This window comes from Puntigrus tetrazona, chromosome 3 (genome assembly GCF_018831695.1).
Source record: "Puntigrus tetrazona isolate hp1 chromosome 3, ASM1883169v1, whole genome shotgun sequence".
NCBI classification, from domain to species: domain Eukaryota; kingdom Metazoa; phylum Chordata; class Actinopteri; order Cypriniformes; family Cyprinidae; genus Puntigrus; species Puntigrus tetrazona.
This window is the reverse complement of record NC_056701.1, coordinates 22,990,125-23,000,521: the sequence shown is the minus strand read 5'-3', so window position 1 is coordinate 23,000,521 and position 10,397 is coordinate 22,990,125. Positions and strand designations below refer to the sequence as shown.

Here is a 10,397-nt window from a genome sequence, read left to right as displayed (position 1 = left end):
ACTGTAGAGGCAGCTTTAGTTGGTATTTTAGCAGCACAAATGTTTTGTTTTTTTACATCCTCATCATGCAGCTAATCGTTGGAAAATGTCCAGCAGTTAATATTTGGTCAGAAATAAGGCAAGCTGAAGACCCAGGCGTGCTCGTGAAGGCTTGGATTTACTGACTGAGAGACACCAGTGTGAACTCTTAAAAATCTGTTCTTCAAGCCCTCCTGCTTTCTCGTAACGCTTCACTACATAGATGGCTTTCTAAAGAGCCATGCCAAGATAAAAATGCTCTTCTATGGCATCAGGAGAACTTAATAATGTTCTCTTTTGCCATGCGACTATAAAAATGTTTCTTGTAATGCTTGGAACCCTATTTTTAAATGTGTAGGTTAGCTGAACGTTATCACTATTCCCATTTCTCTGCAAGATTTTAGATGCAACTTATATTTTGTTATAGTTGTTGGCAAACTTTGTTGCCTGTTCCAACTTCAACACTTAACTCAGATGTAGAGCTCATTTTAGCTTTAAACCAACCTTTTTCTTTTTTTTTTCATTTTTATTTCATATAACATTAAAATGTTGAAATTGCTTTTCTTATTTTGATGAGTTAATGTAAAATTATAAGTTACTTTGATCTACTGATCATATATTTTTATTATGTTATAATACATTATATTATAAAGTATTTTATATTTAAAAAAGCTCTGATTATAATAATTATTATTAATACTTAATATATAATCCTTTAATATGATGCTCAATAATTCTTATTACAGCTAATTCTTATGAATTAATACAATATTACTTTCTCCCTTTATAAAAGCTCTGTAAAAAACTATATTTTATACGCTATTATTCATATTGTGTATATATAATCCCCCATCTGTGTTTGTGTATTATGTGTATATTAATCAAATATAATCTGAATATAGTTATATACAAAAATATTATATTTTTTGCAACATTCTACTTACTTTAAAGTAATATACTAGATGTGTTATAAGAGCTATTATTATATATTATATTGTTATATTATCACATGTAATATATTATCATTTTCTTCTTTTTCCCTCTATTTCTTATATATATATATATATATATATATTCTTCTTGTTTATATGACTGTATATTACTGTAATATAACGGAAGCTTTACTGTAGAGCAGCTGAGGTGCATTAGTAACAGAGGGGCATTACTGTATGCCGACTGAAGGACATTACTCTGGTGGTCGCACCTAAGAAGGATCTAACTGCATCATGGGAAGAGGTGAGTCATAACTTCAAATAAATGTCAGTCTAATCAATAATGGAATTATAGAGCAGTAGACCTGCATTGCAAATGGGCACAATTTTCCCTTAGTAATGACTACTGTCTCCGTGCGCGTGTGTGAGCGACAGATAGAAAACACACACACACACACACACACACAGAGAAACAGAGAGAATGAGACGTCTCACTCTTCACCTCTCCAGCTGGAGGCGAAGAGAATGAGGACTGCAGAAACAAACCATCAGAGTGCGAGAAATGGAGGATGAGAAAGGAGGGAAAAATGAAGACGAGGGAGAAAGAGAGTCAGTGTGGGTATCGGTGCCTGCAGGGTGCGCCGTGAACTTTTGAACCCAGGTCATGTTAAGAGGAGTGGGCGGCACTTAAGGACACTCCCGTTTCAGACCTCCTCTTTCAATTCATTAGCGCCGGGGAACGAGGGAGGGAGGTCAGGGAAAGGAGGGGCGTCTCCTGAAAAAAGCACAGGTCATTTAGCACGCTCCATGCTCTGGCAAATGGATGCTACCTTCGGATTCTTATTGGATCCATGCACGAATGCGCTCACTTGAATATTAATATCTATTCAGTCTCTCTCTCTCTCTCTCTCTCTCTTCTACACACTTCTGATTACTGTATCTTGGCTGTGAATGTGATTTGAGGTTGTCCTTTCTTTGCTCCTTATTTCTCTCCATCTCTCTCTCTCTCTGCTTGCAAACACACTCATAATCTCTCCAGCTTCTGTTTACTGTATCCTGGCAGGAAATATGTGTGAATCAATCCGTAATCTACCTATCCGAGAGCGCAGACTCTTTATCTGGCTCGCTTAAACTGATTAAAAGTTGAGCGTACAGAATTCATGGGGGATAATGCGATCGGTCGCTGGATGATACAGTACGAGAAACACACTTTCCTGAAGTTAATCTCGCCCACTCACGCCTGGCGCGCTTTTTAATGTGCGTTTAAGAACTTTGAGATTATTTCGGTTTATGGGTTTAAGAAATTAAGAGAACTTTAAACCATTCCGCAATATTGCAGGTCAGATGGAGTTGCTTTCTTTTCCTGGGGTTCTTGCTTTTCATCATCGAAAATAACAATGATGCATTGTTGAACTTTTTCTAGAACGTCAGATGCACGGCGTTTTAAAATCCCAAGTGCGGCACTGTAAGAGCGATATAATTCATACCAAAAGGAATACTGCCATCATTTACTCACTTTCATGTTGCTCCAAGTGCGATGCATTTTTTGGGGGGGGCTGAAAAATACAGGAGATATTTTAAGGATTGTTTTAACTGTTTTTTATTCACGCAGTAAAGATGAATGGAGTCCAGCGTTGTTTTCACCATCTTTGAGAACAGAGAAACATTGAGATATTTTTCAAAATATCATTTTATGTTCCACAGAAGATAGAAAGTCACGCAAAACTGAAACGACACAAGAGTGAGTGAATGATGGCAGAGCTCTCTTTAGTTTCCACCATCTTCAGACTGAACTGCACTGTTTTGCTAGCTATTCCTTTTTCTTTTCTTTTTATTATTTGTGCAATTTAAACATTTAGGTTTTTTCGTCTCTCTCTCTCTCTCTCTCTCTCTCTCTCAGTATGGCCAAACAGCTGTCTCTTCTAAAATGACCTAATGAAGCTCACAGCTGCTCTTTTTCGTAATGGAGAAAAACATTTTTGATTCATCTTTATGCTTTTATTTCCTGTGACAGGCTGCTCTGCATGGATACATAAGATCAACTCTTTCATTTCAACCTTTGCCATATTGCTAATGTAATGTACTTGCTGCCTTCTGTGTATGGGTGTAACCCTTTAAGATATTATTTTAACACTGTGCTAGAGCTGCTATTAATCACAATAGCCATATACTGGCCTGTGCAGTGTTTTGCAGACTAAGAGTAATAGCAGGACAGAAAGAAATGCTTCATGAGTGCAATGGATGCGCCAGAATGAGCTGATAATCGGTGATATAGCTAATAAAAGTCTGTACTCTTACATTAAAAAATGCATAAACATCAAAATTGGTCTTTTTGGTCGCTAAAATTAGATGTAACGTGAGTAACATTTTAATGCACAATGTGAAAAAATATTTAAACATCTACTAATAATTACCTTCAACAGTGTTGCTTTTGCATTTATATTAATTATTATAATAATTAATAATTGCATGCAAGTAACCCCAAGCCAAACACTAATACTAAACCTTAGTACTTCTGTAATTACACTTAAAGTGTAACTTTACTTTTTATAGGTAATCTATTATTGAAATGTATCTAACTAAACAGCATTAAAAGATATGGTACTAATATGTTGTGCACCCCTAAAGAATACAATTTTATACATAAAACCCCCCACCCTCATAATAATCTGACATATTAAATATTGTCATAAGAGAAAAATTATGTTATCTCTCATATCACCTTTACAAACTTTAAAGTTAAATATAACCTTATGTTACTTTTTATCTTAAACTATGTAGACTTGGTGTAGCTGTTATATTGATTCAGTACAGTACAAAAATATATATATATATTGCGAGAAAATGTAGTCTATATCACTTTTTCAACTTTTAAAGTTGAAAGCAACGTTTGTGTTAACTTCTGCCTTAAATGGTGTAGCTATATTTTTGATTGAGTCTTGCGCAAAAAGCTTGTATTATTTGTGCAACAATTACTGCGTGAGGTGAGAAGTTTCTGATGAGAAATGGCCTTGGATGAAACAAAAAAAAATTACATAAATAACCCGAAAATGAGACCCGAAAATATATAGGCCATATTTCAATTTTGAATGGCGCAGTTTAATAATAAATCAGAGAGCCCATGGGCTCAGAGGAAAATCTCATTTTGTGCCAATCAGAAATGCATGATGAAACTAATCAAGAGTGCACAGTAAATATTAAAATGAGTGATTTTCATACTTTGCTAATGAGCCATGCTGTTTGCTCCTCACCACGCTGTCTTGCGTTTCTTTCCAGCGCCAGTGTTCAGTGTCTGAGAACGACCGGGCGAGCATTCATCAGCGGATCGACTACAAATACGACTTTCTACACAGCAAAATCAATCGAGTTGTTTTTCCAGTGTTAATTTTTCAGAGTTACAAAGTGTTGATTCTGGTGTTGATTTCTCTGACATTAACACTTGCAGTGTAAATCAATGCTAGAGTCAGTGTAATTACAGCGTGTTAAGTTAAACAACACTTCTGATGAGTAGATCAATTTCCGGTGCTTGCACATTACTTCCTGTATGTCTAATGGCGGACGCCACGTGAAGACGGCAGTGTTAAGATGTATAATATTCTTTTTAATTGCTTTTTTATTATTAATGTTTATATTTTACACTTTTATATTACATTTATGGTAATGTTTATCTATTTGCATTGTTCTAATGTTCATTTATTTCACGTTACACAGTAGACAACCCACTCGAGACGAGAGCTGCAAAGATACGTTAGATTAAAAACTATCAACTACTAGCATAGTTAATAGTACTTTAACAGTTTTTATGTTCGACCTTGGTTTTGTAATATTCAAGATTATGTGTGGCAGATGTTATTTTTTTAACTATTAAACCGCGCCGTTAAAACAGACGAACGGAAATAACACAACCTATATTTGAAATATCTAATGTGGAGTGCGCGCGCTAATGTGCAATGACGGAGACGAAACTTTGTATGGACCGAGGAATTAATATTGAACGGAGCGCGCTTAGTACAGACTAAGACGGCTAATAACGCAGTTTAAGTTCAGCAAGGAACTGTTTGTGAAACTTTTATTCCCAGGTCAGGTATAATATTTTTCCATGTTTGTTCGTATATACCCTCATATTGCGTTCGCGCGTTTAGTCAACAGTGGCGCGCGATGTTTAGTTTAAACTGAAGAACATTTGAAATATTACAAATACGTCATATGCATGCTGCCTCCGTTTTGAAACGCGGAAGTTTCAAGTTTATCTTAATGTGACTCTTTGCTTTTTCTATCAGCAAGTATCATCATGTTGATGAAAGTGCATTGTCAAGGTGTGAAGAAATTTGTGAAATTGCCTAATGATTTCACATTCCAAGATTTTCTCACTGAAGGCAAGTAGGTAAGCTTGTGCTAATTTAAAGAGAAAGAGAGAGGGGAAACGGCTGTGTTAGAGGCATAAAATCAGTTAATTTTTGACTAAAAGATAAAAACAAATTTAAATGTTTATGTTCATGTGTATTTGATATAATTATTTTTCAGTTAAAAGCAAATTTGGGTTTGCAAGCTCTGCAGCTCTTCAAGTCTTTGATGACACAGACACCAATGTGGAGGAGGACATCTTCCAAGAACTGATTGAAGCCAATCCACATTTATGTTTAACTGTTAAATGTCTGGAAGAACTTTCTGCTGGCCTGCCAGAGGGTAAGCATTTCAGAAACCTGAAAATTGTTGTTGATTTTGTTTCAGTGAATACACCAACAAGATCCTCGACCCCCAGCACATGCACTGATACTCTTTTAGTCTCTTCAGCTGACTATGATGAGGCAGACATAGCAGTGAACAGGCAGTCTCCACGGGCTTGCAGCAGAGAGACATTGGATGCTGAAAAGGCAAAACAGGTATGTATACATGTTTTACCTTATGGTTAATTTGTCAGAATAATTATTATTACTATTATTATTATTATTTGTTTATTTTTACATTTTACATTTTTATTCAACATTACTACAACCATGCTTAATGTCAGACTATCCAAGATGCCCTGGAAAAACAATCTGGTGGTGAGGAAGTTTTGGAGGAATACCAGGCAACTAAAACTTTGAAGCACAGCACCAGACGCCAACTTGTCAATATTGTTGTCAGTCACATGACAGAGACTTACGGGTAAGATTTCAGTGCACAAACACAATAAATACAAATTGCTTCCCATAAAGGCTTTGTCAACATTAAAAATAAATATTTTATATATATGCAATTTATAGGAGGATCCCCACCCAAAACAGCGTGAGACTTATGCTTTAGGAATTGTTAGTCTCTTTCCTTCTTTGAGAGACCCATTTTCAGCAAAGGGCTATGTAAGAACACATTTTAAATTATATATGAATATATGCTTTTTGCTGAATATATGCTGATGTCATACCTTACTAAAACATCTTATCTTTCTAAAAGGAACATTTTTATGATCCAGAGAAGGGGACCGGGTTTATCTCTTGGCGCCTTAAAACTTTGTCAAGGAAGAACCCAAAACGGGCGCTTCTGAGATTTTTGAAATAGAGAGGACCAAGTCATGAAGAAGAGTAGATGATGGAGAACAGCTTTTTACTGAACACTTCTCAGAACATTACCATGCATTTAAAGTACAGAGATGCTGCGGTGTGAGTGGACTTCTTAAGGCCAGTGCTTTGAAATTCTACAGACCTTTTGATCTACAAATTCCATATGGGTCAGATGGTGAATATATTGTACCTTTTTGTATGTTGGTTTAAGCTGGTTGGTTGACTGGTTGCGTGATTTTATGTTTTTTATTTAAAAATAAAAGGTTAAGTCGATTTGGGTGTGTTATCTCTGTTTTTTTTTTTTTTATAAATACATTTTCTGTGACTATTTATTTGAACTGAGTATAGAGAAAATTTACCTTAGGCTTAGGTAATGTACATTATTTTAGTGTTAAAAACAACTCCATTAGTGTTAAAATATTGACACACTTAGTGTAGTTTTAACACTTAATAGGTGTAAATGGAAACTTTCACTAAAGAAAAAACACACCAATGGTGTTAAATGTGAACACTCACAGTGTTTTTATAACACTCTAAATGAGTTGAAAAATGTACACTTTTAAAGTGTAAAATTAACTCGATTCAGTGTGGACCTATATAAACCCGAAAAAGTGTTGATTTCACACTACTAGTGTAAATTTAACACTTTGAATTTTGCTAATGTACGGCTAGATTTACTGATTAATACATTTGACAGTAAAAACAGCACCTCGGTTGCAGCGGGAGCCCATAAGTGTAAATGGCGCAACATATTTTAGCAGCCTTAACATATTTTTTCCCCGCCGTAGACTTTCTTTGCTCGGCTAATGGCCTTCGAGCGAGCCAACGACGAGTCCAATTACAATGTGCGCTTTGGACAGCGTCCAGTTCGTGCGCAATAAATAAAGCGGGGATACAAACGGCGGGCGACCGTGTGGACCGCGGGCCGCGGCGCAGCGATAATTCTGTCCGTTTGGCGTCCGCCCGCCGCTCGGATAAGTCGGCGCCTCGCTGGTGGTAATGGTCTGTTGACTGGACTCGCACCCGTCCATCGGCCTTCGGACGGAGGCGAGATTGAACGCACCCCTCGAGCACGATAAGCGCCCCGACGGCTGCCAATATTTACGCTCGCCTCGCATTCAGACCAGACCGGACATCCATCTATATGTCGCAGGGGGAAAACAGCTGAACTCATTAAAAACAATCAAGAGGCTCGCTGCCCGTCGGCTAGCATCCGGAAAAGAGCGATATAATTACAATTAGCTTTATTAATATGAGTGAGAATGAAGCGAGCGGCTGAGGGTGGTAAAGAAAAAAAAACGGGCTTTAATAAATAAGAGAGGGGCGTCCTGAAGCAATTATAAATGAGCTACCCGAGCATCACGGTCCTGAGGTGGGGGAAAAAAGCATTTTCAGTAGCGTTGTAGTAAGTGCAATTTCACGTCTGGTTTATAGTGTGATTTGCGACCATGTTAATAGGTGTTAAATGACAGAAGTGGGCTCATCTGAATCAGCAGGTTCTCTTGTTTAATTTGACAGATAACATCCACAGGCTTTTCACCTGCATGATGAACACCAGCAGCATCACGGACGAGGTGTGTGCGCCTTTGGGTTGTTGTTTTGAACTGAAAATGCTGCCTGTGCGTTTAGCGTTTTAAACGACATAAGAGTTTGTGGGTGAGGATGGGGAACAATAACAAGCATCACTTGAAGCTGCAGCACATGCAAAAACTGTTGTGTCACGGACAACGAAGCACGGCATGGTCCAGCACTTCCAAGAAGGGAAGATTGATGTTATCAAGACAAATCTGGAAATGCAATTAAAGAAAATGCCTTCCTGATCACTTTTTTAAAAAAAAAAGTCTCTAACAATGTTGTGTTTATTTGATCAAAATACAGCAGAAGCAATGATATTGGCACGGTTTCCATTACAACTGAAAATAACTGTTTTCTGTTTGAATGTATTTTCAGGTGTTCATTCATTCTTGTGGCGCAAAGATGAATTTTCAGTATCATTACTGTCACTTCACTGCCCAGAAAACATTTCTTCCTATTATCAGTATTTAAACTGCTTAATAAAATCCTTAATCCTACCCGATACCTAAACTAACTAACTAATAATACGCAGCAAAAAAAAAAAGGCCTAGTTAATAATAAGCGTTCCTTATTCTAAAGCACAGGCTATTTTTTACCTATTGTCTGGGATCCTTTTTTTTGCTGTCAGCCCGAGCTAATAATAACAATAAGTGGACTTTTTAGAAACTGTAGCTGTGTTATTTTGTCAGACACTGTGCATGTGTAACAGCGCAGTGGACCTCATGCACCCAAACCATTTGATTTCAAAACCCAGAACATAGGAAAACAAGTAGCGCCGGCCTGAACCGCCGGTCCGGGAGATATCAGTCTGTTTTCTTCTCCTGGCGTCTCGCAGGATTTTGCTGAGAGGGTGTGGACGGATCTCTCTCATGTCAGATTTCCAGTCATAACAGCCACAGCCGGTCAGACGACCATTTCCTCACATCTAATGGCAGCATCCAGGGTGTGAGAGGACGCTTTCTATTTCGCCTTTTTTTCTTTCTGTCATGTGACACTGGTACCTTACACAAATTGTGTGTGCTTGTCTTTTTTAATGTTAGTACACAGGTGGCTCACGCGCAAGCTTCAGTAATGGTGTGTATATTACAGGCTTGCATTACACACACACACACACACACACAATTAGGGTGGTCTAATCCTCAACTATTTTGGTTTCATGTTCTCTCATCGCCTTAATAGCAGAATACTAATGCACTTAAACGCGAGCGCCGATTAATGACAGAGACTCAACATTTGCCATCCTTCCATCCTCCCTCGGCTGTGCTTAACTAAAGAAGCGTGCTCAGTGCACGCAGATGAATCTGCTTTCCGTCACTGCGTGCGTGTGTCTCTAAATGTGCGTGGTGCTTTCTCTGCTTAACCTCAGGCCACCCCAGATTTGGGGACACTGATAACAGGTGTACTTGAAACGGAGCGCTGCTGGGACACCGGGCGTAAAAGCACAAAATGTAAACAGCGTCACAGTCTCTTAACGTCTTACTCAAACGCACCTTCCACTTTGAATGTTAAATGTTAATAGGCAACACAAAAAGAGACTCTAACGAACACGGGTGATGATATTTACTCAACTGACAGCATTTGCTTAACTTTATGTATGGGCGATGGGGCCAGTTTTCACACTCCAGTAAATTTCTCAGGTGGATTTATTTATCAAAGTCGATTTTTGCATAGGCGCTTTATAATCTCGACTGCGAAAAAGGAAAAGCTATGGGAAATTTCCCACGGTTATTGCTCTGAACAAAAGATTTGGATGCGGTTAACAGACGTTGAGCGATAGCGGGCATGTTGTCACAAAACAATAACATTTGAGCAAAATGTAAACGGTACAATTGCTATGAAACAAAAGCATCATTTATTTAGAAGGTATGCATTTATTTAGTATGTATTTAACTGATATGAAATGGCAAAACATAAAAAACAAAATAAAATACATTCACTTTTCTAATTTATTGTGTGCATATCATTTAGTATTTAATTTATATTAATATCTGACAACTTGCCATGTTTTTATGGAAAACTATGAATATGTCACAGGTTTTATTAAATATTTATTAAATGAAATTTTAGTATTTCACAAGTAAATATAGAAATTTTGACTTAATTTAAACCTTATTTAACTAGCCCCAATCTTTATTTTATTTTGTATTGTAATGTTTTGTTTGGTTTTGTTTTGTTTTTATTAATACGGAGACTCTATGATTTTGAACTCTCTGTGATATTCAGATGTATTTAGGGATAGCCAGTCAGTTTCTGCAGAGCGAGTAATAATTTTTCAAAACTGTCTCTCACTGAATTTTTAAGAAACCCAGGTGCTCGCTCGTCAGTCCGAGGC

The 10,397-nt window shown here is 37.3% G+C and overlaps 1 long non-coding RNA gene across 1 annotated transcript; it reads left to right on the top strand.

Moving 5' to 3' along the window:
• The first annotated feature begins 5,734 nt into the window (after positions 1-5,734).
• On the top strand, positions 5,735-6,465 carry LOC122341932. The gene is made up of 4 exons (XR_006250504.1): positions 5,735-5,833; positions 5,962-6,098; positions 6,197-6,289; positions 6,384-6,465. It is a non-coding gene; the product is annotated as an uncharacterized LOC122341932 (long non-coding RNA).
• The last annotated feature ends 3,932 nt before the right edge of the window (positions 6,466-10,397 follow it).